Raw genomic sequence first — 7452 nt, 5'->3', positions numbered from 1 at the left:
ATCTAATACCCGAGTATCATCACGACACGGCACATGACAGACTATATTTCAATACATGATGATAATATCCACAACCACAAGATCCCGGTGTCGGCATACCCCAACTACTGTATCCAAAACCACACATTACCAAACACGATCGCATAGCATATAACATAGCCAACATTCACATAAATTTGCAATCATAGTTATAATCACGCAAATATGAAGATGTGCATGAAGTATGGCATACATAGCATATTAAAATGTATAAACACTCCCCAATTAACTCAAATCCACACTCACTCACCTAATAGTTCATGAATCGAGATTTAGGTTCGTCGTCCGATTGCCGTTTGGTACGCCTCATTGCAAGTGTATCTGTAAAGATACGTGGGAAAAGAAATCCCAGGTACTCTCGGGGATACACCGGATATACCACCCTCATGTCACAGAAGGTATATCTAATCAAATGAAGGGAGTCGCCACCTAGGTGTAGGGCTTAGGACCCAAAAAGATTCTCTTCTTTTCAGAAGGGAGAAGCTAATGACTCTCATGATGGATAAAGTACCAGATCTGCTTTCAGATCTCTAGGTAAGTGTCAATTTACAAGTTGGGAAGGTGTTAGGCACCTGACTGGCCAGACCCTAAGGTCGGTCTCTTTCTATTTGGACCTAACAATGCATACATCCTATTGACTGAATTTAAATCTAAGTCACTTGAACCTAAAACTAGGCAACCTAGGTACATGTGAAAAAACCTAAACCAAGTTTCTACATTTTTCTAACCTATTTCATGTGTGAAATGAAAAAAGGAAAATATGCATGAATATGGACATGACAGGTATTGTAGGTGCAGTGGATGGAGGGTCGCTAGCGGTGCACCCGAGCGAAATAAAGAAAATGGGAAAATAGGAGTCGCCACCTAGATTTAGGGTCTAGGATCCATGAATGGTGCCCTTCCTTTGCAAAAGGGGCGCTAACTTAACTCCAATGACTCAATGGATGGTCTGTCCCATATCTCTGGGTAAGTGTCAAGTTACGGGCTGGGAAGGTGTTAGGCACCCAGCAATCGCCTGGTCGGCGGCTGGTCTTCCTAGACCAAACTCTCTTGTGTACTGTTGTGTTATACATATTATACACCTAATTAAACTAATTTTTTTGAAGATTTTTGATTAACTTGATTGAAATTTATGAACCTAATTAGGCTAATTAAAATTAATGTTATAATCCTAATTATTATCACTAGGCTAGATGATTATGTACATTATGCATCCTAGTTAAGCTAATTAATAGATTTTACCTAAATCAGAAAGCATAACTCTATGGTCAAAAACATGGTTGACTGTAAAAAAGAAAATCAAGTTTAATTATATCATGGAGAAAGGACAATCATTGATAAGCAAAACAGTTCATAGGCCAAAATAGCCAAAATTACGAAAATGCCACTAAAGGGCCAAAATATGTACAAAGGCATGAAATCATATTTAACTGCTGTAAATAAGCAAAACATGATTAAGTAACATTACATCATGCATTTGGATCATCAAGATCGCATGAAATGCTAAGGAAATGTGGGGTGATAAAATTACCAAAATGCCCCTGTTATGGCAAACATATAGAAAATGCATGATAATTCATGAAAATGCTGACTTAAGCTTAAAACATGTTTATTAACGTTAAATCATGCGGCAAGAGTAGCAGAAGCCTTTCCGGGGTCTCAAACAAGGTTTGGTCGCAAAATGACCAAAATGCCCCTAAGGGCAAAATGGTAAAAGTGTCAAACAAACACTTAGAATCATTGTAGGCATCGAAAGTGATGTTAAACATCCTAAAATGACTGAACACACCAAATAATATTTCCAAAACTATAGTCTGGGCTTGCATTAGGTAAACTCCCAAAATGCCTTTGGAGGGCGAAAATGACTTTTTATGCATATTTATCAAGCATGATGGTCACGTATGTATATGAAAACATCCTAAAGCATTCTAAAACGGCATGTCATGCATAAAAACATTTTTTTCTTATTTTTCCAGGATTATTCATTATAATTAGAAAAATGACATTTATATCCCTAAATGGGGTGGGGAACACATATAAAAACGATCAAACATGCATGATAGTGGATAATGATTCCATAAAATCAAGCATGATGAAATATGCATCCCATAATTTTTTTGTGAATTTTTATGCATTTATACTATTTTTAACATTTGCTGAAATGCTAAAAAGAAGGGAAAACAAAGAAAAATACAAAATCCCCATCACAGATCCGAATTGGGTCAAACCAGAGCCCATTCCCACTAATCAAAACATGGTCTTTAACATGGTCATAATAATTTTGTTAAAATACCCACCCACATGTTCAGATTGTACATAATCCGAAATCATTTACAGGGGCAAAAATGTCACAAAAATCGTGATTGAGAGCTTGAGAAAATTAATGAATATCAAACGTAGTGGTAAACATCATCCCTGAAAATTTCAGAATTTTATCACTCGTAAGTTATTTTTAACATTTTTATGACTGAAAAAAGACCTTTTTTGTAAAGGAAATCAAGACAAATACCTAAAAATAAGTAAAAAAATATGGAAAAATACCCTTGAGGCGTGGAAGTGCCTGGGCTCAGCTTGAGTAATCTTTTTTGACCGCAAATAGTCACCGGAAACCTCCAAAAGCCGCTCCAAGTGTGGTTGTTCCGAATGACAAGAGTGGTGAAAAAGGGATATTTACGAAATTTTATATGAATAATGAAGGATAATCTATGGATGAGAAAACCATGTATTGAAAGAGGAGATCAAGGACTACATGAAGGTAATTTTTCATTAATTTTTCTCCGTATCTAAACCCTCCAAATGGCCTCCTATTTATAGGTAAAAATCCGTTCGATGAAAAGACTAAATGAACCCTGGGGCATTGATGGCAGGGAACAAAGGCACGCTGACACGCACAACTTGTGCGCACAGTAGGCGCGACTTGTGCGTCTGGGCTAGGCCTGCAGGGCAGTTGGGCGTAGGCCGGTGGCTGAGTCATGGCCGGTGCAGGCTTGACTTTGGCACACCCATGTGCGCATGGGCCCATGCCCATGTTGGGGTGGTGGCTGGTTTTTCTTCTTTTTTTTTTAGTTTTATTTTTTATATTTTTTATTTTACTTTTTTTTTTTTTTTTTAATAAAAACAAAGATTCCATTTGAAGGATCCACATTCAAACATCAATATCTTTTGATCCGAATGACCGATTTTGACGCATCACCTATCGACGCGAAGATTGCAACACGTACTTTCCATCCGTATGGCTGATATAGCCAAATATTTTCAAAAAGTAGCACGGATACCTAGAAAAGCACTTAAATGGTGTTTCACGTCGATCAAGGTCCAAATGATATCGGAATTACATGAAAATTTAAGTGTAAGCACAATATGACCGAATAAAGTTATCCAAATGGTTTCATGTCACATCGGGTGGCTCGGATACCAAGAACCATGTCAGGGGTAAAATGGTCATTTTTATAAAAGTTATCCGATTTGGCCAAAACTTTACGTGAAAGCTTAATATGATCAAATGAAGTCATCCAAAGTGTTTCGGACTAAATTGATTGGTCCAGATACCGAGAACTGTGTTAGGAGCAAAATGGTCATTTTCACAAAGGTGTTGGATTTGGGTGAAACTTCAAATGGGGACTTAAAATGGTTAAATACGGTTATGTTAGGGATTTAGGCTCTATTTGGGACAGTTCGGTTACAAAAAGTGGGGTAGGGGTAATTTGATAATTCTTGTCATTCAGTCATCTCACGAATTACGACTTTGACCATCATTGCCAAGACACACTTCCAAGGTGTCAAAATGTGATGTTTACAGGTATATATCTGTATGCAAGTGGTAATGAAATCATACATTAAACACATGGAAAAGACTAGAATTAAATGGTTCAACTTGAATTTAAACTAAATCAAATACAAATCACGTAGAGCCAAATTTGATGTAAATCAATTGATTTGGGTCGAAGATTAAGAATGATCTCAACCATTCACCGATAACTAAAGAAAGAAACAGTTTTGAAATCAAAAATCTTTTTCGGTTTGTGTTAAGGATATTTTAAAAAAAAAAACGAGATGAAAGACAGTATTTGAAAATAAGAAGTGATAGGCCCGACCGGGGCCTTGACCGACATAGGTGGAGGAAAATCTAAAGTTGGATCCAAGTGTTGAGAGGATGACATGACCATCAGATCTGAGGAATGAATAAACAAGAACTGGACCGAGAATCTTAGTGGCCTTCGATGGACCCAAAATCACATGAAGGATAGTACCCATTTCGGAGAATACTGTGTGTGTAAAATGATAACAATGAATACGTGCCCAAAATGAAAGCTATCTCAACACTACTTTGATGACAAGATTAAAAGCACCGTGAAGAAAACCTTCAATAATTGAATTTACTTGAAATCTAAATCTTATAATAATGATGTTCAACTCAAACGCATAAATAAAGGACAAAAATGCTTCAACAAAAGTTCTCAAATGATGAGTATTTAATGCGTCAAAAGTTGTGTAAGGTTTGTCCTTTAGTGTCCCATTTATAACAAAAAAGTATGAGAAATTTGAATTTCAAATGATAGAAAAAGAGTCTTATTTTGGGTTTACTGGTTGACCAGTTCGTGAACCGATTGGACCGGTTGAAAGAGTTGTTTGAAAAAATAGTCGTTGAACAATCAGCTTGACCAATTGGCTTGATACCGACTAGACATTCTCTAGTCGGTTGGGCCAACCGGTCAGATCGGTTGCCAACCTCTGTTCGGCCAGTAGAAACTAGTGCACACTGCTTCTAACCGGTCAAACAGGTTGGTGTAAAAAAACTGCCATGTTTTATCAGTTTTGGTCAAGTCTTTTGGGGTTTTTACACCAATGGTCTTTTGACATATCTTTTTATCTTTTCAAGGATCCTTGGCATCACCTAGGGTCTATTTAGGTCAATGTCATATGAATATGCAAAAATGCAATGCAAGTGTGTGCGAGTGTTCTAAAACAACCCAGGTGCACACTAGCATCTTTGAAAGTCTTCAGGATTCGAGTATGTCTTGACTTCGGTCTTCTATCTTGTCTTTTGCCTCTTGACTTCAATCTTTTATCTTGTCTCGAAGCTTTTCCTTGGCTTAACTTGTCCAGCCTTCACAAACCATGAGTCTTGATTTTTCTTCAAGTCTTGCTACTTGAATAGTATAAAATCTTGATTATGAGTAACTACAAAGGTTTGCATATATTTTAAATATGGAAAGCAGTTTTTTGTACGGGAGTGTGGCCTACATCAGCATCTCCCATGAGTCTCTCTCTCTCCTCCTTAAAACACGGTGGCAAAAGTGTCTTTTCACATGGGGAGAAGAGAGATAGACTCATGGGAGTGCTGTGTAAGCCACACTCCCGGACAAAGATCTTTTTCCCTTAAAATATATACAAGTGTTTGTTATCATCAAAACTTAGTTGAAAACAATTCGAGAATATGAGATTCTTGAATGGGCAATTCTCCAACAATCTCCCTCTTTTTGATGATGACAAACAGTTGATTCTCAAGATAAAAATTTAGGGAAGTAGTTTTCTGTACGGGAGTATGGCCTACGCCAGCACTCCCATGTGTCTATCTCTCTCCTCCTTAAAATAAGGGGGCAGAGATATCTTTTCACATGGGGAGGAGAGAGATAGACTCATGGGAGTGCTGACGTAGGCCAGATAGAGAACTTTTTCCCATAAATTTATAATGAAACATATAAGACTTAGAATATATTCATATCAATCACAATCTTTCAAGTATCTCAATGTCTCATATCAAAACCATATCAAAATAATTTTTTAAGCATATAATCAAATTTAGATAACCATGTCAATGTCCCAACTTTTAGGTCCACTTTTTGCTCATTCAATTTAAATCAAATCAGTTATCAAAAAAAAAAAAAAAATCTAAATCAAATCACCCCTATTGGATTGCATATTCCATCATACGTCCTTTCACATAAAGAGACATAGGGCCAGACACACTATCCTATTCTAATCCATGTGGGCCGAGGTGGATGATATCATCCTCTACACTGCTATTGGTGTGATGTACAAATCCCTTTTATAATTCTTTAACCACACCAAAACCCAACCGTCTGAAATAGGTGCTCCCTTGTGTGTAATGAACAATGTGGGTTATTTTAAAACATTGTAGATGATTCTTTGTGAATTTGTCAAACTTAACATTTAAGGACTGTAATAATAATCTTCTGCAAGGTGTTAAATATCTGCCTAATAGGGCTAGGTTAGGTAGATGGGAGTATGAGAAGTATGATGATGCTTATGACTTTGTAGTTTTCCTTCTTAGTTAATGTTGGAAAATTATCTCCTCCAGTCCCTGCGCGGCTAGTGCCCCAGTTCCTCTAATAGGAGGGGGTGGATCCCAACTGGGCAATGTTTGGGCAAAGGTAGGGTGATCATTCCAGCCCCCCGTGTTAGAGGAACTGGAAAACTAGACCAAACAAGGAATTGGAGGAGATGAAGATCCGTTACTGTTATCTTGAGAAGCATCTCTTGACGTGGTGATGATTGTTAGTGCAGTAGAGTATTGTCCTAAGTCCATGGATGAGGTCGCTTCTTCGACTCTCCCTCCCCATCAAATGTTAGATATCCTTTAATTCCTATGACCACCCTCTTGGGCTGCCGCCTTAGTGACCAATGCACCCTCGGTAAGATTTGACCGTGAAAAAAAAGTAAATGTTATCTTTAGTTTCTTTCAAAAAAAGGTAAAGTAGCCACCCCCACCCCACCCAACCCCCAAAAAAAAAAATGCTGGGAAAAATGTAAAAAAATATCTAAAAGCATCTTGTGGCTATCCATCCCAATTACCTTGTAAACCATTTCCAAAAAAAATAATTAGCTTGTAAAATTAAGAAACCCCACCCATATCTATCAATGCAGGTATATAATGGCTTTGCAATACGTTAAATAGATTTGTTACATGATTTTAAATATTGGTATCAGATCCATCGAGTCAATCAATTTGGATCGAAATCGACTCTAAACGATCCCAATTCCAGACGTTCCAAAGCAGCAAGTTCTAGAGTTTTTGGGACTAGATAATTGGGTTTCAGATATTAGGGGCTGACTCTACATTCGAGGGTTTTTGGGATCGATTCCACCAGGATCAGATCGAAATCAATCCTTGCAAATTCAACCCCCTGATTCTGAGTTTAAAATCTTTGTTTGTTTATGATATTAACCATCATAAACAAGGCCTGTTGTCTTTCTTAGTTCTAAATGAATAAACGAGCGAGGCACCATACTAGAGAAAAAAGAGAGCGAGTTCTCCTACAAACCTCCCCCTCTTTTGTTAAGGAAACCCCCGGGCTCAGAACTTTTCCCTATAAAAATTTACATTCCTCTTTTTTACTTGACCATTTTATATCAAAACAAATGGAGCCACTACTTTTCTCATTTTATTTT

The sequence above is a fragment of the Telopea speciosissima genome, chromosome 4, assembly GCF_018873765.1.
Source record: "Telopea speciosissima isolate NSW1024214 ecotype Mountain lineage chromosome 4, Tspe_v1, whole genome shotgun sequence".
NCBI classification, from domain to species: Eukaryota; Viridiplantae; Streptophyta; class Magnoliopsida; order Proteales; family Proteaceae; genus Telopea; species Telopea speciosissima.
Note: the sequence above shows the minus strand (reverse complement) of the source record.